This window comes from Anabrus simplex, chromosome 2 (genome assembly GCF_040414725.1).
Source record: "Anabrus simplex isolate iqAnaSimp1 chromosome 2, ASM4041472v1, whole genome shotgun sequence".
Classification (NCBI taxonomy): domain Eukaryota; kingdom Metazoa; phylum Arthropoda; class Insecta; order Orthoptera; family Tettigoniidae; genus Anabrus; species Anabrus simplex.
Window position 1 is genome coordinate 835979844 of NC_090266.1, and position 24101 is coordinate 836003944.

The window sequence follows — 24101 nt, forward strand, 5'->3', positions numbered from 1 at the left end:
ATCATAGTCGGTACGGTAAAACTGAATAAAACATAAATGACCGGAAATTGTATTCTCTATAAATTTTCTGTAGTACTTTCGATAGGACGAATAACATATGTATTTAAAAATTGCATTTTAGGCACCTTCCCTTAAACTACAATTTCATCCAGGGTGAATAAAATTGTTTATAGCTTAGACTTAGCTTATTATTCCCCGACTCTATATACCGATTTTCATTAAATTCTATTAACCTATTTTCCCGTGGCTCGGCGTTGATATGGACTTAGCAACAAAAATACAAATTCACGAATATCTGTGTTATCGTAGCGGTACGGTAAAAATGAATAAGACATAAATGGTCGGAAATTTACTTTTATATAACTTTGGTTATGTAGTATTTATCGATGCGACCACTAATAATATAATTATTTGAGAATTAAATTTTAGGCCTTCTTCTAAACTACCATTTTACTCAGCGTGAATTAAATCATTTATAGCTTAGATTGTAGTGGCTCCTTCTCCAACTTTGCATACCAATTTTCAATTAGGTAGGACCACTAATATTGTAAATATGTAAGAATTAAGTTTTTGGCCTTCCCCTAAACTACCATTTCGCTCAGCGTGAATAAAATTATTTATAGCCTAGATTATAGCGATTTATTCCTCGGCTTTGCATACCAATTTTTATTAAGATACTGCTACTAATAATATAAATATTTGAAAATTAAATTTTAGGTATTCCCCTTAACTACCATTTCAATCAGTGTGAATAAAATTATTTATGGCCTCGATTGTAGCGACTTATTCGCCGACCGATTTTCATTAAATTCTCTTTAGCCGTTTTCTAGTGATGCGTGTACATACAGATAGACAGACAGACAGACAGAAATTACGGAAAAGTAAAAAGTGCAGTTCCTTGTTACTGTGGACATGACCGATACCGAAATACCATTCTTTTAAAATTCTGAGCAATGTACAGACAAAACTCTTATTTTATATACATATAGATGGGTGGGTAGGAGGTAGATGGCCTTCACTTAAACCGCACTGGTACGTATAATTTAGGAAATTTGTTTACAAGCTTATCGAATAATTCTGAATCAGCGTCAGCGCTACCGTTTCTCCTATCTCTACGATACTCACTCCAGTTCCATGAGAAAATTTCTGATTACTTTTTTTTGCTAGTGGCTTTACGTCGCTATCTATTACTTCGGTTTATCTATAGAGCTCATTGGGTTTTACCAGCACCATTTCTGTATCAATTATACCACTTATGTCAGAGGATTCAACTCCTATTACAATATCTGGTAAGTATATATATATATATATATATATATATATATATATATATATATCAAATAAATTACTTAATTCTATTCCCTTCTTTACAATAATTTACAATAATTCTACAGCTCAACACTGTGACGTACTCACTCTGCCCACAGATGTGTGATAAAATTATGACGTGGCAGGTCACCTTAATATAAATATAAATAAATGATATCTCATTGTTTCTCCATAAACAATATCCTATGGGCGACTGCCTTCAAGCTTATGGCTTGAAAACGATAGTTGATAATAAATAATGATAATAATAATACGTAATGAGACTCTAAAAACTCCCAGGGGTGGGGTGACGGAACACTATCCATTAAGTACACTAACTTGGAAGTTAATGATCATTGATAAGAATTTCAGAAAATACAAATTAAAACAGCTATTTATTAGAATCAAAAACGTGACGTAACGGCGTATTAATGGAATCTGAACTTACGGAAGCAAAATAAAAAATGAATGAAATAAACTCTAAGAAAATAAACTGTTGCACGAAGACTTGCAGTAATTTATGCCATTAGCTCACCATTTGTAGACTCTGTTATATAGTAGCTAAAGTTTGATGGATATCTCGTACAGGCGTCGTCATCTCTAGTTGTGGGTTCCAGTCCTACTTCTGCTTCGTGCATAGTACACTAGCTGTACTACGACTTTTCCTAACTTTAACACTTCCTACAGTACTCCTTACATAAAGTCGTAATGAGTCCTAATTTTTATAGCAAAACCACCATGTGTTACGTTCATGGAGAGAATACACTTGAATTCTTCCGTATTACGGAAATGTAGCGTAACTAAATTCATAACAAGATCTCTCCTGCCCTATACCAGTCAAAACCGGTCTCCCATTGACTTAACCTCTCGTCATTCAGATAACAGGTCCCAATGAGAGTAACTTTTGAGTAGTTCGCTACTCAGATGCGAAGTGAACTATGTTAAGATCTTCTCCGATGTGCAGATGTAGAATCGTCGTAAGAGTCTCTGAGTGAGAGTTTCTGTCCAGCCCTTGTCGTTGATGTATATAGCCTACAAAATCTCCCTCCATCAACCATATCACATGGTCCAGTAAGATTTGAGGTCTTATCCCTTCTCCTATTTATTGCTGTGAATCCATCATGTTGCTTCATTACGTCCATTCACATAGGTTGAACTTTCCCGCGGAAACGAAGCGTCAGGTAGCGAACTTCGAAAAGTAGGCGTTAATAAGGTTGTAACTGTCTCCTCAGATTATGGAAGGGGTAACGTCTCTCGTAAGCTTGATGACGTACATTTCCTGGTAATGGGCTGAAATTAGCCTGCTGACTCCGGTCACCTCACTACGGCTATTGGAAAATTTACTGCAAGCTATTAATACGAATGATGTTGAAATACCTTACACAATAAGTTGTTCGTTCAGAATACGTTATAGCCGCGATACAAAGAAATGAAATGATGAAGTGAAATGGATGATTAAAACCCTATATATATATATTAATTTTAAAATGACCTACCAGTGATTAAATATATACATCTTATCAATTAAGTATACAGTTCAATAATTCATTACATGCCGTGATGTCCCAAACATCACAACACTAACATTTTTATGTCATCCCTGCTAGACTTCCAGATCCCTGTACCCTTATCACCGCTCCCTAGATCACCCCATTTCCCTGAATGCACCTCCCTATAAACCTTTTAAACTAATTTCCTAAATTATACGTACCACTGCGGTTTAAGTGAAGGCCATCTGAGCGCAGATCCCTATCTCCTACCCACCCATTAGGATCTAAAAATCTCAGTTCCAGCTTCCCACATACCCACTCCATAGTTCCATTTAAATCTCCAATCTCCTTGCAGTCAGTATCCTTTTTGATTTACCGCCATATCAGATATAATTCTGACAAATAAACATATTGACGTACAATAAGATCAGGTGGTTTTTTTTTACAAGTTGCTTTACGCCGCAAGACAGAAAGGTGTTGTGTTGTGGAACAGGAAAGTGCTAGGAGTGAGAAGGAAGCAGCCGTGGCCTTAAGTAAGGTACAGCCCCAGGATTTGCCTGGTGTGAAAATGGGAAACTACGGAAAACCATTTTCAGGGCTGCCGACAGTGGGGTTCGAACCCACTATCTCCCGAATACTGGATACTTGCCTCACCTAAGCGACTCAAGTTATCGAGCTCGGTCAGAAGTTTTAGTTTCATAACTCACACATTAAGTATCTGCTCATCCATGTTAATTTAAGTTAAATTTCTTCTCTACATTAGAGAAGCTGATTCCTAAAAGCGCTGTCTTGTATTCTTGTAAGCTTTATCTGACCCTGTAATAATTAAGATTGGAATTCCGCAAGGCAGTATTATTGGACTTTTATGTTTTCTTATATATATATAAATGATATGAGTAAAGACGTTTAATTAGAGATAAGACTTTTTGCGGATTATGTTATTCTGTATAGAGTAATAAATAAGTTACAATATTGTGAGCAACTGCAAAATGACCCCGATAATGTTGTGAGATGCACAGCAAGGCAATGGTATGGTGACAAGCGGGGTTAAAACTCAGGTTGTGAGTTTCACAAATACGAAAAGTCCTCTCAGATTTAATTACTACGTTGATGGGGTAAAAGTTCCTTTTGCGAACCACTATAAGTACTTTTCTTTCCTAGTGGCTTTACGTCGCACCGACACAGATAGGTTTTATGGCGACGATAGAATAGGAAAGGGCTAGGAGTTGGAAGGAAGCGGCCGTGGCCTTGAATAAGGTACAGCCCCAGCATTTGCCTGGTGTGAAAATGGGAAACCACGGAAAACCACCTTCTGCGCTGCCGACTGTGGGATTCGAGCCCACTATCTCCCGGATGCAAGCTCACAGCCGCGCGCCCTAACTCACGGCCAGCTCGCCCGACACTGTAAGTATCTAGCTGTTAATATAAGGAATGATCTTCTTTGGGGTAATCACATAAATGGGATTGTAAATATAGGGCACAGATCTCTGCACCTGGTTATGAGGGTAATTAATGGTTGTAGTAAGGATGTAAAGGAGATGGCATATAAGTCTGTGGCAAGACCCCTAATAGAGTATGGTTCCAGTGTACGTGATCTTCACCTGGATTACTTGATTCAAGAACTGGAAAAAATCCGATGAAATGCAGCTCGGTTTGTTCTGGGAGATTCACGACAAAAGGGAAGCGTTACAATAATTTTGCAAAATTTGGGCTGGAAAGACTTGGGAGAAATTAGACGAGCTGCTGGACTAAGTAGTATGTTCCGAGCTGTCAGTGGAGAGATGGTGTGAAATGAAATTTGTAGACGAATAAGTTTGAGTGGTGCCTTTAAAAGTAGGAATGATCACAATATGAAGATGAAGTTGGAATTCTAGTGGACAATTGGGGCAAATATTCTTTTATAGGAAGTGGAGTTAGGGATCGGAATAACTTACCAAGGGAGATGTTCAATAAATTTCCAATTTCTTTGAAATCATTTAAGAAAAGTCTAGGAAAACAACAGATAGGGAATCTGCCACCTGGGCGACTGCCCTAAATGCAGATCAGTAGTTACTGACTGAAAAGTGTATTCATGTCTTGGCTGAACTGAACAATATTACAGCAATCCATCGTGTGTGAATTGTAGAACCGGTCAGTCATGATGCTCTACGCCAAGATCAATGGACGAGTTCGTAAATCAATGGGGCAATGAGACCTTTATTCAGACAGAGGATTATAAAGTTCACTCTAAATTAAAAGCATGGTGATTCAGCACGCTTATATTCAAGAATAGTTACACATATGATCTTTCAGAATGGAATACTGCAGCACGGACAAACGCAGGCTTGACCCAGTCAATCAAGTAACAGGTAGAGTCATTCAAAGAAATAATGAGCCGTGGTATTGTATAATCCCTCATGGGAACACTTTTCTCAGAAACAATTGAAACTATTGACATAATGTTTGTTGAAGATATCCACAGGTTTCGTATCTTAATTGGATGATAATTATATTTTGGTAATAATTGAAATTAATTCTGATAAAATAGTAAATGCGAGAACATTTCGCTCATTCTTTCTTTAGCAACTATACATACTCCACTCGTTGGGAGTTGTTACAACTATCAGGGCTTAAGAGGGGCATGATTAAGCACACTGTGATTGATGCAGAAAGACAAATCTGTCTTTATATTTTATTTTTACTACTGTTTTAACGTTGCACTTACACGTCGAAGGTTTTCGGCGACGTATGGATAAGAAAGAGCTTTGATGGTGACTATACATTCGAGATATAGTCCTTTTACAGTTAATCACTGTGTTTAAGGTTATGAGTATGTGAATATCACATTACTGTATGTAGAATCAAGACATGATGCATGAGAAGCACAATGCTTGTACCAAGAACTATTTCCTGGACGAAGTCTACTTGTTTCAGATATGTTTCGAATTGTTTAAGGACGGCTGCCGTTCGAATCCCACTGTCGGCAGCCCTGAAGATGGTTTTCTGTTGTTTCCCATTTTCACACCATGCAAATGCTGGGGATGTACCCTAATTAGGGCCACGGCCGCTTCCTTCCAACTCCTAGCCCTTTCCTATCCCATTTTCGCCATCAAAACTATCTGTGTCGGTGCGACGTAAAGCCAATAGCAAAAAAAAATGACGGCTGCCATTAACCATGTGCTTTGGAAGGGACCTGTTCGGGATGCGCCAGTGATGTCTGATAGGCTTAATAACGAAGAATCTATTCAATTGAGAAAAACCTGCAATCACCTCATGAGCCATAGCCCATAGCACATAACATGAACATATGCCAGGCGACTGTAAGGCGCACATTGCATCGCAATAAACTGTGTATGTCTAATGTGATATGTGATCGTAATTACTACCATTCTTAATAATTGAGGCTCGGTAGAATTGAGATAAATACAGAAAAATATTTTGCAAGCACCGGGGTTGAACCTCCTTGCACATGACACCTTAACTGCTCTTTAATGCTCTCGACAATGTAAAAGTCACTCGCAGATGTTCTTATGCTGTAACGTTTCTGATTATCAAGGAACGTTCCTTTTATTGTTCTATGGGTTCATTTGTTGGTCCGGCTCCATGGCTAAATGGTTAGCGTGCTGGCCTTTGGCCACAGGGGTCCCGGGTTCGATTCCCGGTAGGGTCGGGAATTTTAACCATCATTGGTTAATTTCGCTGGCACGAGGGCTGGGTGTATGTGTCGTCTTCATCATCATTTCATCTTCATCACGACGCGCAGGTCACCTCCGGGTGTCAAATCAAAAGACCTGCACCTGGCGAGCCGAACATGTCCTCGGACACTCCCGGCACTAAAAGCCATACGCCATTTCATTTCATTTCATTTCATTTGTTAATTCCTCCTTTCCAGCAACGAATACAGATATTTCAAGCCGTGTACCTACATGAGAACGTATTATCGGAGGGCAAAAGCGAGATGGCTTTACTTTAGATTATAAACTCCAGGTTGCTTAAATCAGAGGCAATAGGAGTTTGTGAATCAACCGGTATTTGTATAATTACCAATACTCCGAACTAAAACTCTCTCAACATAATTTATTACCGACATGGCTTTATGCACAGTAACACTTCTAAATATTAAAAAGTACAACACACTTTGTTCACATGAAAACATAAAATGTCAAATTTAGAAAGAAATGTAATTGCAAAATTTAACTCATACGAAATACAATCAACTTCTGTGCAATTCTAATGCCCAAGGGAGTAAGTGTAGAAAGTATTGCACACAGTCCGACTCGCTGGCTGAATGGTCAGCGTACTGGCCTTTGGTTCATAGGGTCCCGGGTTCTATTCCCGGCCGAGTTGGGGATTTTAACCTTCATTGGTTAATTCCAGTGGCTCGGAGGTTGGGTGTTTGTGCTGTCCCCAACATCCCTGCAACTCACACACCACAAATAACACTATCCTCCACCACAATAACACGCAGGTACCGACACATGGCAGATGCCGCTCACCCTCATTGGAGGGTCTGCCTTACACGGGCTGCACCCGGGTAGAAATATCCGCACGAAAGTATTATTATTATTATTATTATTATTATTATTATTATTATTATTATTATTATTATTATTATTATTATTGTTATTATTATTATTATTATTATCGCACGCCAATATGTATTACTTAAGAAGTTACTCTATATTGGACGTAAACACAAGACGTAGGTTCCTTGTCGTCGCTGTAGCTTACACTAAATCAGCAGGTGGTCACCTACGTAGTTACATGTTACCACTATTATGGTCTTCATCCTCAGACGGATGAATAAATAAAATCATTTGAGTCAACTTATTCTTCACACTTACTCATACTGTTAATAAATTCCCCGAAATCATCAACAACAAAATCACGTCTATGACCGGTCACCATCTTACAATACTTCAGTAAAGTTACATGACTAGTGACAAATATGAAATTCAATAATCGGTTCCGTGAGAACGAGTGCGTTTTCCTTGGTAGGAGAATTTAGGAACTACAATCTTTCCTGTATGGGAACTATACATAAGACGCCGTTGGATGTAAACACAGCAAAAGTACGTAGTACAGCTGGCAATTTTCGCACAACGGAAAAACGATATATCGTTGTTGGGCACTCTAACAGTTAAAAACTTTCTCATCGCAGTGTGGTTCGAAACCTGTACGTGTTAGTGTGGCGTTAAGTAACTAAACAAAAAGAAAACGAGCGGGATTTCTAACATGATTTAATCTCAGCCTTGTCACTGAATTCCAAAAATAGTCAGGTACCGTTTACCAGGTGGTTATCAACTTGCAGTGCGTTAAAATACTGACCCGCAACGCACGTTGAAATACGCCTGACTTATTCTCCCCCACCCAGAGGACAAGTGTTGCGGGAAAGTATTCTTTCACGACAAAAGATTATTGATACTGTCTATCCCACAGTGGACGTCTTTCCGTACAATTGCAGAAAGATTAATCTTAATTATCTCTTTCAACAGTAATGCATTCTAGCGGTAGCAAGTCGGAACAGAAGAGTCAGAGCTCATCTCAGTTAACAACAGTCACTGCAAAGTTATTGCGGGTAACCTAACCATCACCAGTTAACTCAGAAGTTTGTGAGAAACGTAATAATCGCGAATATCTGAGTAATTCCTCGTGCAGCAAAAACACATGAAACAAGAAAAGACTGTAAATTATATTTTTGTACAATATTTATTAAGTAGAGACTTGCGATACAGCTAATATTAACGGCAACACTTCTTTTTTTTCCTGTTTAATATTGCTTAATTGCTGTATGCTAAACACACAACCTGGCTAATCCTGGAATTATAAACCGAGTTCCGAGAGCTGTTTTCCCGTGATTTAACAAACACGAACAAACGTTGAACGGAGGCTACTAATCCGAGATTACCGCCTGTGGCTATATCTTGGTGATGATTATTGAATTCAGGCCCTTCGGCCCCACTATTTCTTGACGGATGCAGTATTTTTGACACACGCAACAGTAAAATATAGCTTTCACTGAAGTATTAGTATCATTTACGGCTGTGAGCATATGGAAGCTGCTGAGGTATGAGCGGTGCTGAGTAATGGCATTCGGAGTACGACAAGTGCGTCTGGTTGCTGTGAAAAGTGCTCTCATAAGGTTATTTCTGCAGAAATAGTACATTATATTTCAGTGAGGAAAGCAACAGCAAACTCTCATCTTGTTTATACGACTCATTTTAGCGCCACCATTGGGATTTTGCAGTTTTCTTATCACTGAGTAAAATTCTGCGGTTCTGTATGAGAATCCCACCAGTCTTCGGGCTGGTAAATTCATTTACTGACAGGCAGACATAATCCGATATAAAAACGAATTACTGTATGAGGTGAATATTTGAAGTGTACAAAGAAAATTATAATTTGATTTGTATACAGTAAATAGCCATCTAACATGATCTTGTAAAGCCAATTAATTTTATTAATGGTATATTTTTCAGGTAAAATCTGTTATTTAATGTTATATATTTCATTGTGAAAATGGAAATCCACAGCCTGTTTCCAGTCATTGGACCGGGTCAGGAATAGAATGAGTGAAGCCCCATCTAGCGGCGAGGATAGGAAATGTCCCAGCTGCCGAAGCCTGTCGCACTCCTCTGGGTCAATGATAAATGTCTGACAGATGAAATGTTAATGGAGAGTGTTGCTGGAATGAAAGATGACAGGGAGAACCGGAGTACCCGGAGAAAAACCTGTCCCACATCTGCTTTGTCCAGCACAAATCTCACATAGACTGACCGCGATTTGAACCACGGTATCCAGCGGTGATATATTTTATTGTGTTTATTTTCATTTTATTTTTATTTCATTTTTATTTACTTTATCCTGAATTAGTCCGAAGAACTTCAAGGTTATAGATTAGATAAATCGATACTGAAAAGAAATAGCTTCCACTATAACATTTTATGGCAATATGCAAAATTTTTAAATATGAGCATAGTCTATAAAATGTTGCTAACTTATCTTTTTCACAAAGCAAGCATTCCTGTTTGTTTATATTCAAGTGGAGTTCATTCTCATGTAAATTCCGATCGTTTTATTCACACCAATACGGAGGCCCTTATACGTTAAGCACGGTGTCAGCAGGCAGTTTAGAATCAGGAGGTCGCTTCTTATGCTCTTCTTACTTTTACTTTTCCCAATTTATGTGAGTTTTGATTTTTGAACAGCGCTAATTGCAGGACGGAAAATAGAGATAGGGAAAACTTTTTTTCTTGCAAGCTGCTTTACGTCGCACCAACACAGATAGGTCTTATGGCGACGATGGGAGAGGAAAGGGAAAAAAGCAGACGTGGCCTTAATTAAGGTACAGTCCCAGCATTGGCCTGGTGTAAAAATGGAAAACCACTGAAATCCATCTTCAAGGCTACAGACAGTGGGGTTTTGAACCCACTATCTCTCGAGTGCAAGCTCACAGCTTCGCACGGCCAACTCGCTCGGTAAAACTAAATTTCGAAGCATAGGGAACAAAATTGCCGTGTGCGCCCCCCCCCCCCTCTTCCCTTACTACACCACGGGGCCCTTATCGCCTGCACTGCACTTCCTATAAAAGCTCCTTTGTGTATCAGAGGTTTCCCGATCCCAAGTACGCGGGTTCATGCATGGCAGGGTTAGTCGAAGGTTTGCAGTGTGGAAAAATGTCAGTTCGGTATTCCATGTCGTACGATGGTCTCTGGTGATACATTTCATGTTTACTGAACAAAATTAATTGAAAGGAAGTCATATATCCTTCAAGAGAGTTCCAGAACGTCGAAATGTCCTAAAAGCAGCCTCAATTGCGTCAAATTAAAGTACCTGAACACGGCTGCTGATGACATGCTGTTATTATTATTATTATTATTATTATTATTATTATTATTATTATTATTATTATTATTATTATTATTACGAGAGTGGAGTCATAAGTCATGGCAACTATTTTCTTTTTCGCGAACAGGAGACAACACGGAAAATCTAAGATATGCATTTGGAAATATATGCCATGTACTTATGCACAGTGCCTGAAGACAAATTCTGACTTCAGGAGATTCTCGTAGGAAAGTGGCAGAACACAGGCCATTGATAAACACTGTTTTACTGTGGTATTGTTTCCGCTGGTATTGCTGTATGTTATTGCAATTCCGCTAAAGTCCAGCGCCTGTCCTCATGTAAACACTGATCGATCACCATTAACCGTACATTTCTGTCCATGGACACTGGACGGCCTGGGCGAGGCAGCAGTTGATACTCTACCCCGTTTGAACGTCTCCACCCACCTCGCCACTGTTCTATATGGCATAGCATGCACACCTAATGCCTCCCGCAGCTCAGCAGAGCATTGGCGTGCATTTCTGCCGCGGAGAACTGCTATATCGTTGCTCCTCCTTGTTGACTTCCATTTTGTGACGCTCTCACTCACACACTGAACTCGGGGGCATGCGTAGACCCACACTGTTGCTTATATACTCCATGTACTGTAGTGGCATCATACGCAAGTACATACCGTACGTTTACAAATGAATATCTTAGATTTTCCGTGTTGTCTCCTGTTCGCGAGAAAAAAATAGTTGCTATGACTTATGACTCGACCCACGTATTATTATTATTATTATTATTATTATTATTATTATTATTATTATTATTTATGTTTGTGGGTTACTGTAGTCACGTCCTAGTTCGTGAACCATGGGCAACGGCTGAGTGGCCTAGTAAGTGGTCCTGAGAGTCGGGATACCAGTTGCTATGGAATGGGAGTGGGCATCTCGGACATATTCTGAGTCATGGCCCTCCTTGTGCTCAGGCGGCTAGGACTATACAATTCACCGGTGGTCCATAAGCCGTTAGAGGAGAGATCCTCACTTGGACTATGTGCAAGTAGGGTAGCATCCTGCTTCATGAATTTACCGAGCTCAGAACATTTTAAGCAAGCCTCGGACCTATGAGAGTAATGGAGTCCTACTCCCATTTGACAGGCGAGGGACTCCTTGGAAACAATTTGGCGAACAAAATGGAATTCGATGGGGAGCTATCAATATTAATGGGGCTTATGGAAGAAAGAAGGTAGAACTGACTGAGTCAACAAAGAGGATGCATCTGGATGTGCTAGGAGTAAGTGATATTCGGGTAAGGGGAGATAATGAGGAAGAAATAGGAGATTATAAAGTGTACCTGACGGGTGTTAGAAAGGGAAGGGCAGAGTCTGGGGTAGGGCTGTTTATCATGAATACCATTGCACGCAACATAGTTTCTGTTAGGCACGTAAATGAGCGAATGATGTGGGTAGATTTGTCAGTTGGAGCAATTAGGACAAGAATTGTGTCCGTGTATTCACCATGTGAGGGTGCAGATGAGGATGAAGTTGACAAGTTTTATGAAGCATTGAGTGACATCGTGGTCAGGGTCAACAGCAAGGATAGAATAGTGCTAATGGGCGATTTTAATGCGTGAGTTGGAAATAGAACTGAAGGATACGAAAGGGTGATTGGTAAATGTGGGGAAGATATGGAAGCTAATGGGAATGGGAAGCGTTTGCTTGACTTCTGTGCTAGTATGTGTATAGCTGTTATGAATACATTCTTCAAGCATAAGGCTATTCACCGCTACACATGGGAGGCTAAGGGGTACCAGATCCAAATCTATATATATATAAAATAGCTTGTCCTGACTGACTGACTGATTCATCATCGCCGAGCCAAAACTACTGGACGTAATGAAATGGAATTTTGGGGATACATTCATATTAAGATGTAGGTGCTCGCTAAGAGAGGATTTTTGGATATTCCGTTGCTAAGGGGGTGAAAAGGGGGGGTGAAATTTTAAAATGAGTGCACCTATATCTCAAAACTTTAAAAGTTTACAAATGTAAAAATTGGTATTTAGAATCTTCTTTGAAAATAAGGAAACACGTATTTTTTTGTTTTCAGAAAATCCCAACAGGAGGGGTGAAAAAGGGTGAAAATGGGGGAAAATGTGTTCAATGCCTTTAATCAGGATACCGGTAGTTATATCTCAGAAACTGAAGATATTACAGACCTGAAAATTGGTACTTTTGATCTCTTTTAAAAATAAAGAAACACGTATTTTTTTTGTTTTTTGAAAATCTAATTAATGGGAGGGTGAAAAGGGGGTGAATTTTTAAAATTAGTGAATCTATATCTCCAAACTTTTAAAGTTTGCAGATGTAAAAATTGGTATTTAGAATCTTCATTAAAAATAAAGAAACACGTACTTTTTGTTTTCGGAAAATCGCAATAGGAGGTGTGAAAAGGGGTGAAAAAGGGGTTGAATGCCTTTAATGAGGCTACTTATATCTCAGAAACTGAAGATATTATAGACCTGAAAATTGGTGTTTGGGATCTCCTTTAAAAATAAAGAAACACGTATTTTTTTGTTTCTGCAAAACCCAATTAAGGGGGGTAAAAAAGGGGTAATATTTTAAAATGAGTGTATCTATATCTCAAAACTTTTAAAGGTTATAGGTGTAAAAATAGGTATTTAGAATCTCCATTAAAGATAAAGAAACACGTATATTTTGTTTTCGGAAAATCCTAATAGGAAGGGTGGAAAAGGTTGAAAAAGGGGTCGAATGCATTTCATGAGTCTACTTATATTTCAAAACCTGAAGATATTACAGCCCTGAAAATTGGTGTTTGGGATCTCCTTTAAAAATAAATAAACACGTATTTTTTGTTTGTGGAAAATACAATTAATGGGGGGGGGGGTGAAAATGGGGTGTATTTTTAAAATGAGTGTATCTATATCTCAAAACTTTTTAAGTTTATAGATGTAAAAATTGGTATTTAGAATCTCCTTTAAAAATAAAGAAACACGTATTCTTTTGTTTTCGGAAAATCCCAATAGGAAGGGTGTAAAAGGGTGAATAATGGGTTGAATGCCTTTCATGAGGATACTTATATTTCAGAACCTGAAGATATTACAGACCTGAAAATTGGTATTTTGGATCTACTTTAAAAGTAAAGAAACAGGTATTTTTTCGTTTTTGGAAAAGCCAATCATTGGCGGTTAAACAGGAGTGACAAATTGGCGTGAATTTTTTGAAAGACTATATCTACAGAATATCTTGGAATCGTAACATGTTACAGACGTAAAAAGTGGGTGTAAATCTCCTGTAAATGTAAAGAAATATAGGTTATTTGTTTTTGGAAACTCTACTTAAGGGGAACCCAAAGGGGTGAAATTTTAAAATGAGAATTTTTACGGATATCTAAAAAACTTAACATGTTACAGAAGTGAAAAATGGAATTTTTTTATCTGTATTAAACATAAAGAAAAGTGTATTTTTAGTTTTCGGAAATACAACTGGGGTGGAGGGCGGGGGGGGGTAAAAGTGACTGAAAATGGTGATGAATTCTTTTAATTAGGCTACTGATATCTCAAAAATGAAGATGTTACAGACGTGAAATTTGATATTTGCAATCTGCTTTAAAAGTAAAGAAACACGTATTCTCGGAAAATCCAATGAAGGGGGGGGGGGGAAGAATTGAAACATTAGTTGACTTAATTGTATGAGAATACATACATCTAATATTAAAGTTGTTACAGACGTGAAAATTCGTATTTGGTTCTCCTTTAAAAACAAAGAAAGAGGCGTTTTGGTGGGGAAAACATCTTGGAGGGCGGGAGTGTAAAGGAGTTGAATTCCTTTCATGAGGACACATAAATCAAAAACTGACGAAGTTAGAGTCGTGATAATTGGTATTTAGAAGATCCTTTACTATTAAAGAAACAAGTATTTTTTTGCGGGAAAATTCATTTAGGGGGAGGAGAGATTATTGTGAAATGAAGTGAAAAAAGTAAATTATTTTTATGTGGATACTTATATCTCAAAACTGAAGGTAATAGACGTGAACATTGGTGTTTGGAATCTCCCTTAAACATAAAGAAACAAGCATCCTTTTAATTCTTTTTCGGGGGGGGGGGGGGTGGCTGTAAATAAACTTAACGGCGGTGGGGTGTAGAAGGAGGTGAGACCAATTGATTTTACTGTTATTAATGTACTTATAAGGATCCTCCGTTGCTCAGGCGGAAGCGCGCCGGCCTCTCACAGCTGGGTTCCGTGGTTCAAATCCCGGTCACTCCATGTGGCATTCGTGCTGGACAAAACGGAGGCGGGACAGGTTTTTCTCCGGATACTCCGGTTTTCCCTGTCATCAGCCATTCCAGCAACACATAATAGTAATAATAATAATAATAATAATAATATTCCGGACCGTCGTCAAATTGCGGACCGCGATGGAAACGGCTCCTGGACGGGTAATGACTAAGAATGCAGTCCGGTCGCGGGTTCAGTGCCGCCAAGGCACCCAGTATGACAGCACGCCGGATCTCCTGAAGGATTATATCCGTATTAAAAATATTATAGGAAAAGATGGCAAAGATTTACGGACCCAACTGACATGGAGGAATACCTGAGCCTAACCCGGGAAGTACGAAATCGATTGCTGGAAAGGAAGATTTAAAAATGGGAGGAAACGTGCCGTAAAATAATAGATCGGGAATTTTGGTGGATTCTCGCAGAGAACGAGTCAGATCGCGAATTTCGGCGGATTATATATCTAAAACAATAAGCATTCAATTATAAATTTCAGTATAATACCGTAGCGAAGCACGGGTATCTTGCTAGTCTATCTATATATATAAAATAACTTGTCCTGACTGACTGACTGACTGACTGACTGACTGATTCATCATCGCCGAGCCAAAACTACTGGACATAAAGAGATGAAATTTTGGGGATATATTCGTATTAAGACGTAGGTGCTCGCTAAGAGAGGATTTTTGGATATTCCTTCGCTAAGGGGGTGAAAACGGGGGTGAAATGTTAAAATGAGTTGCTCTATATCTCAAAACTTTAAAAGTTTACAGATGTAAAAATTGGTATTTAGAACCTTCATTAAAAATAAAGGAACACGTATATTTTTGTTTTCAAAAATCGCAATAGGAGGAGTGAAAAGGGGCTAAAAAGTGGTTGAATGCCTTTAATGAGGCTACTTATATATCAGAAACTGAAGATATTACAGACCTGAAAATTGGGGTTTGGGATCTCTTTTAAAAATAAAGAAACACGTATTTTTTGTTCTTGGAAAATCCAATTAATGGGAGGGTGAAAAGGGGAGTGAATTTTTAAAAACAGTGCATCTATATCTCACAACTTTTAAAGTTTACAGTTGTAAAAATAGGTATTTAGAATGTTCATTAAAAATAAAGAAACACGTATTTTTTGTGTACGGAAAATCCCAATAGGAAGGGTGAAAGGGGTGAAAAATGGATTGAATGCCTTTAATGAGGATACTTATATCTTAGAAACTAAAGATATTACATTACTGAAAATTGGTACATTTGATCTCTTTTTAAAAATAAAGAAACACGTATTTTTTTGTTTCTGGAAAATCCGATTAATGGGGCTGAAAAGGGGGGTGAATTTTGAAAATGAGTACATCTATATCTCATAACTTTTAAAGTTTACAAATGTAAAAATTTCTATTTAGAATCTTCATTAAAAATAAAGAAACACGTATTTTTTGTTTTCGGAAAATCCCAATAGGAGGGGAGAAAAGAGGTGAAAAATGGGTTGAATGCCTTTAATGAGATTACTTATATCACAGAAACTGACGATATTACAGACCTGAAAACTGGTGTTTGGAATCTCCTTTAAAAATAAAGAAGCACGTATTTTTTGTTTTTGGAAAATCCAATTAATGGGGGCGGGGTGAAAATAGTGTGGATTTTTAAAATATGTATATCTACATCTCAAAACTTTTAAAGTTTATAGATGTAAAATTTGGTATTTACAATCAGCTTTAAAAATAAACAAACACGAATTTTTTGTTTTCGGAAAATCCCAATAGGAGGGGTGAATAAGGGGTTGAAAGCCCTTATACTTATATCTCAGAAACTGAAGATATTTCAGACCTGAAAATAGGTATTTCGGATCTCTTTTAAAAATAAAGAAACAATTATTTTGCTTTTGGAAAATCCAAATTGTGGGGGTGAAAAGGGGGTGGAATTTTAAAATGACTGTATCTATATCTCAAAACTTTATAAAATTTTGCACATGTCAAAATTGATATTTAGAATAACCTTTAAAAGTAAAGGAACACGTAATTTTTTGTTTTCTGTAAATCCCAATAGGGGGGTATAAAAGGGTGAATAATGGGTTGAATGCCTTTAATGAGGATGCTTATATCTCAGAAACTGAAGATATTACAGACCTGAAAATAGGTATTTGGGATCTCTTTTAAAAATAAAGAAACATTTTTTTGCTTTTGGAAAATTCAATTAATGTGGGGGTGAAAAAAGGGTGAATTTTAAAATGAGTGTATCTATATCTCAAAACATTTAAAGTTTATAGATGTAAAAATTGGTATTTAGAATCTCCTTTAAAAATAACGAAACACGTATTTAATTGTTTTCGGAAAATTCCAATGGGAAGGGTGGAAAAGGGGGAAAAAGGGGTTAAATTGCCTTTAATGAGGCTACTTATATTTCAGAACCTGAAGATATTACAGACCTGAAAATTGGTATTTGGGATCTACTTTAAAAATAAAGAAGCAGGTATTTTTTCGTTTTTGGAAAATCCAAATAATGGGGTTGAAAAGGGGGAGAATTTTTAAAATGAGTGTGTCTTCATCTTAAAACTTTAAAAGTTTACAGATGTAAAATTTGGTATTTAGAATCTCCTTTAAAAATAAAGGAACACGTATTTTTTGTTTTCTCTAAATCCCAATTGGAGGGGTTTAAAAGGGTTGAATGCCTTTAATGAGGATACATATATCTCAGAAACTGAAGATATTACAGAACTGAAAATGTGTATATGGGATCTCCTTTAAAAACAAAAGAACACGTATTTTTTGTTTTTGGAAAATCCAATTAATGGCGGTTAAACCGGAGTGACAAATTGGGGTGAAGTTTTCGAAAGACTATATCTACAGAATATCTGAGAAAGGTAAAATGTTACAGACGTAAAAAGTGGGTATTTGTAATTTCCTGTAAATGTAAAGAAACATAGGTGATTTGTTTTTGGAAACTCCCCTTAAGGGGAAATAAAAAGGGATGAAATTATAAATGAGAATTTCTACAGTATATATAAAATAACTTAACGTGTTACAGAAGTGAAAATGGTATTATTATCTCTATTAAAAGCAAAGAAACGTGTTTTTTAGTTTTCGGAAATACCACTTGGGTGGAAGGGGTGTGTGTGTAAAAGTAACTGAAAATCGTGTCGATTTGTTTTAATTAGGCTACTGATATCTAAAAAATTTTCGGAAAATCCAATAAAGGGGGGGGGTGAAAAATTGAAAAATTAATTGACTTAATTGTATGAGAATACATACATCTAAAAAAACTAAAGTTGTTACAGACGTGAAAATTAGTATTTGGCTCTCCTTTAAAAACAAAGGAAAACGCGTTTTGAAGGGAAAACCATCTTGGGCGGCGGGAGTGAAAAGGAGTTGAATCTTTCTTGAGGACACACAAATCAAAAACTGAAGAATTTAAGAGTCGTGGTAACTGGTATTAGAAGATCATTTACTATTAAAGAAACAAGTATTCTTTTGCCGGAAAATTCACCTGCCGGTGGTGGGGGTGGGGTGAAAGGAAGTGAAAAAAGGTGAATTATTTTTATGGGGATACTTATATCTCAAAACTGAAGGTAATAGACGTGAACACTGGTGTTTGGAATCTCCTTTAAACATAAAGAAACAAGCCCTCTTTTAATTTTTCTTTGGGGGGGGGGCGTGAATAAACTTAACGGCGGTGGTGTGTAAAAGGAGGTGAGACCAATTGATTTTACTGTTCATAATGTACTTATAAGGAGCCTCCGTTGCTCACTCGGCAGCGCGCCGGCCTCTCACAGCTGGGTTCCGTGGTTCAAATCCCGATCACTCCATGTGATATTCGTGCTGGACAAATCGGAGGCGGGACAGGATTTTTCTCCGGATACTCCGATTTTCCCTGTCATCATTCATTCCAGCAACACTGTCCAATATTTAATTTCATTTGTCATTCATCGCTCATTGCCCCAGAGGAGTGCTTCGGCAGCCGGCACAATTCCTATTGTCGCCGCTAGATGGAGCATTATTCATTCCATTCCGGACCCTGTTGAATGACTGGAAACAGGCTGTAGATTTTCGATGTACTTATTCTGATCATAAACCGATCATTTTTAATCTTTCCTGGGTTCGATTTCAACAGCCATCTTTTCCTTCGGAGAACATTCTTAGATTACAGTAGACTCTCCTGGCATATAAATAAAAATTTAAACACATTTGAAATAAACGATAGGAATGAGATTGACCGTCAAATTATTCACCTCTATAATAAGGTCAATAATGCACGGAAGTATGTCATTCGTATCGCCAGAAAACCCGCACACTAGCCTACGCGCGACAATGGTGCTTGTCACATTGTCAAGAATGACAATGGTAGCTGATGTAATTTACCGCCAAGTAGCGGGCTTGCATCTTGCTGTGGGGTCCAGAACATGTAATGATGATAATAATGATAATAATAATAATAATAATAATAAATAATAATAATAAATAATAATAATAATAAATAATAATAATAATAATAATAATAATAATAATAATAATAATAATAATAATAATAATAATAATAATAATAAATTTTCACAAACCTTTATATGTATTAAATTTGGATAAAAATCTGCTTTCCTTCAATCAAAGAGTAATGAAAGTGCACAGTACTAAATTCTTAGGACTGATTATAGATGAAAATCTGTCGTGGAGTAATCACGTGGAGACTATCTGTAATAAAATTATCCCTGTGATTGGTATCCTCAGTAGATTGCGATATAAGTTTTCTCGTGGGTTGTTGAAGGGTATTTACTATGCTCTTATTGAAAGCCACATCTCTTATATGATACATGTCTGGGCATGCTGTAATAAAGAATTATTTGGAAAGGTAGAGGTCCTTAGGAAGAGAGCACTAAAAATAATTTTCAAACTGCCCATTCTGACACCGACTAAAGATCTGTATAAATATTGTAATATATTATCACTTCCAAACCTCCGCATAAAGGCTTCTATAATTATGATCTATAAAATTCAAAACAAATTAGTCCGCTCAAACTCATCAGTAATTACCAATTCACAGATTCATAATTATGAAACAAGAATTATTTATAATATTCACTACAATCAGATTCATTCCACTAGTTATGGTCAAAACTCTCTTTGGCATTTTTCTATAACTATGTATAAATCGCTTCCAAAAAATATAAAAATGTTACCAACTTTATCTATCTTCAAAAGTAATTTAACTAAATACCTGAAGTAGTATGGTAATTATGGTTAGGAAGCTTTGTCCTATCTTATCTCTTACACCATGTTAAATTATATACTTACTGTATTTTATTTTGTAATCAGATTGTGAACATAGCTGCCATTGTCATTTATTTGTATTGCACCAAGAAGAGCCTTGGCTCAGGTGCCTATATTGAAATGAAATAAATAAAAAAAAATAATAAATAATAATAATAATAATAATAATAATGTTCTGGGCCGTCGTCAAATTGTGCGGACCGCGCTGGAGACGGGTCCAGGCCTGGTAATGACTACGAATACAGTCAAGCCGCGGGTTCAGTACCGCCAAGGCACCCAAGACGACACCACGCCGGATCTCCTTCAGGATTTGATCCATACTAAAAATGCTTATAGGAAAAGATGGCAAAGATTTAGGGACCGAACTGACCGTGTGGAATACCTGGACCTACCTCGGGAAGTACAAAATTGATTGCTGGAAAGAAAAATCGAAAAATGTGAGGGACTTTGCCGTAATCTCCCAGAAAACGAGTCAGATCGCGAATTTTGGCGGATTCTCTCAGAAAACGAGTCAGATCGCGAATTTCGGAGGATTATATATTAAACGTTAAGCATTTAGTTATAAATTTCAGTATAATACCGTAGCGAAGCACGGGTATCTTGCTAGTATATATATAAAATAGCTTGTCCTGACTGACTGACTGATTCATCATCGCCGAGCCAAAACTACTGGACATAATGAAATGAAATTTTGGGAATACATTCATATTAAGATGTAGGTGCTCGCTAAGAGAGGATTTTTGGATATTCCGTTGCCAAGGGGGTGAAAAGGGGGGGGTGAAGTTTTAAAATGAGTGCACCTATATCTCAAAACTTTAAAAGTTTACAAATGTAAAAATTGGTATTTAGAATCTTCTTTGAAAATAAGGAAACACGTATTTTTTAGATTTCAGAAAATCCCAATAGGAGCGGTGAAAAGGGGTGAAAAAGGGGTTGAATGCCTTTAATCAGGATACCGGTACTTATATCTCAGAAACTGAAGAAATTACAGACCTGAAAATTGGTACTTTTGATCTCTTTTAAAAATAAAGGAACACGTATTTTTTTGTTTTTGCAAAAGCCAATTAATGGGAGGGTGAAAAGGGGGTGAATTTTTAAAATGAGTGAATCTATATCTCCAAACTTTTAAAGTTTGCAGATGTAAAAACTGGTATTTAGAATCTTCATTAAAAATAAAGAAACACGTATTTTTTTGTTTTCGGAAAATCGCAATAGGAGGAGTGAAAAGGGGTGGAAAAAGGGTTGAATGCCTTTAATGAGGCTACTTATATCTCAGAAACTGAAGATATTACAGACCTGAAAATCGGTGTTTGGGATCTCCTTTAAAAATAAAGAAACACGTATTTTTTTGTTTCTGGAAAATCCAATTAAGGGAGGGGGGAAAGGGGGTAATATTTTAAAATGAGTGTATCTATATCTCAAAACTTTTAAACGTTATAGATGTGAAAATTGGTATTTAGAATCTCCTTTAAAAATAAAGAAACACGTATATTTTGTTTTCGGAAAATCCTAATAGGAAGGGTGGAAAAGGTTGAAGAAGGGGTCGAATGCCTTTCATGAGTCTACTTATATTTCAGAACCTGAAGATATTACAGACATGAAAATTGGTGTTTGGGATCTCCTTTAAAAAGAAACACGTATTTTTTTGTTTTTGGAAAATCCAATTAATTGGGGGGGGGGTGAAAAGGGGGTGATTTTTAAAAATTTGTGTATCTATATCTCAAAACATTTAAAGTTTATAGATGTAAAAATTGGTATTTAGAATCTCCTTTAAAAATAAAGAAACACGTATTCTTTTGTTTTCGGAAAATCCCAATAAGAAGGGTGTAAAAGGGTGAATAATGGGTTGAATGCCTTTAACGAGGCTACTTATATTTCGGAACCTGAAGATATTACAGACCTTGAAATTGGTATTTGTAATCTACTTTAAAAGTAAAGAAACACGTATTTTTTCGTTTTTGGAAAATCCAAGTATTGGGGGGTGAAAAGGGGGGGTGAATTTTTTAAAATGAGTGTGTCTACATCTTAAAACTTTAAAATTTACAGATGTAAAAATTGGTAGTTGGAATCTCCTCTAAAAATAAAGGAACACGTATTTTTTTTGTTTCCTGTAAATCCCAATAGGAGGGGTGTAAAAGGGTGAAAAATGGGTTGAATGCCTTTAATGAGGATACATATATGTCAGAAACGAAAGATATTACAGAACTGAAAATTTGTATATGGGATCTCCTTTAAAAATAAAGAAACACGTATTTTTTAGTTTTTGGAAAATCCAATTAATGGCGGTTAAACAGGAGTGACAAATTGGGGTGAATTTTTTGAAAGACTATATCTACAGAATATCTTGGAAACGTAAAATGTTACAGACGTAAAAAGTGGGTGTTTGGAATCTCCTGTAAATGTAAAGAAACATAGGTGATTTGTTTTTGGAAACTCCACTTAAGGGGAACTCAAAAGGGGTGAAATTTTAAAATGAGAATTTTTACAGTATATCTAAAAAAAACTTAACATGTTACAGAAGTGAAAAATGGTATTTTTTATCTCTATTAAACATAAAGAAACGTGTATTTTTAGTTTTCGGAAATATCACTTTGGCGGAGGGGGGGGGGCGGTAAAAGTGACTGAAAATGGTGTTGAATTCTTTTATTTAGGCTACTGATATATCAAAAATGAAGATGTTACAGACGTGAAATTTGATATTTTCAATCTGCTTTAAAGGTAATGAAACACGTATTCTCTTAAAATCCAATGAAGAAGGGGGGGGGGGGGAATGAAAGAATTGAAAAATTAATTGGCTTAATTGTATGAGAATACATACATCTAATAAAAACTAAAGTTGTTACAGACGTGAAAATTCGTATTTGGATCTCCTTTAAAAACAAAGGAAAACGCGTTTTGGGCGGGAAACCATCTTGGAGGGCGGGAGTGTAAAGGAGTCGATTTCCTTTCATGAGGACACATAAATAAAAAACTGAGGAATTTAGAGTCGTGATAATTGGTATTTAGAAGATCCTTTACTATTAAAGAAACAAGTATTTTTGCGGGAAAGTTCACTTAGGTGGGGGGGGGGGGGAGTAGTGTGAAATGAAATGAAAAAAGTAAATTACTTTTATGGGGATACTTATACCTCAAAACTAAAGGTAATAGACGTGAACATTGGTGTTTGGAATATTATTTAAACATAAAGAAACAAGCCTTCTTTTAATTTTTTTTTTGGGGGGGTGCGGTAAAAAAACTTAACGGCGGTGGGGTGTAGAAGGAGGTGAGACCAATTGATTTTACTGTTATTAATGTACTTATAAGGATCCTCCGTTGCTCAGGCGGCAGCGCGCCGGCCTCTCACAGCTGGGTTCCGTGGTTCAAATCCCGGTCACTCCATGTGACATTCGTGCTGGACAAAACGGAGGCGGGACAGGTTTTTCTCCGGATACTCCGGTTTTCCCTGTCATCAACCATTCCAGCTACACATAATAGTAATAATAATAATAATAATAATAATATTAATAATAATAATAATAATAATAATAATGTTCCGGACCGTCGTCAAATGTGCTGACCGCGCTGGAAACGGCTCCTGGACGGCTAATGACTAAGAATGCAGTCCGGCCGCGTGTTCAGTGCCGCCAAGGCACCCAATATGACACCACGCCGTATCTTCTGAAGGATTTTATCCATATTAAAAATGATTATAGGAAAAGATGGCAAAGATTTACGGACCCAACTGACCGGGAGGAATACCTGAGCCTAGCCCGGGAAGTACGAAATCGATTGCTGGAAAGGAAGATTGAAAAATGGGAGGAGACACGCCGTTATCTAATAGAAAACGAGTCAGATCGGGAATTTTGGTGGATTCTCGCCGAAAACGAGTCAGATCACAAATTTCGGCGGATTATATATCTAAAACAATAAGCATTCAATTATAAATTTCAGTATAATACCGTAG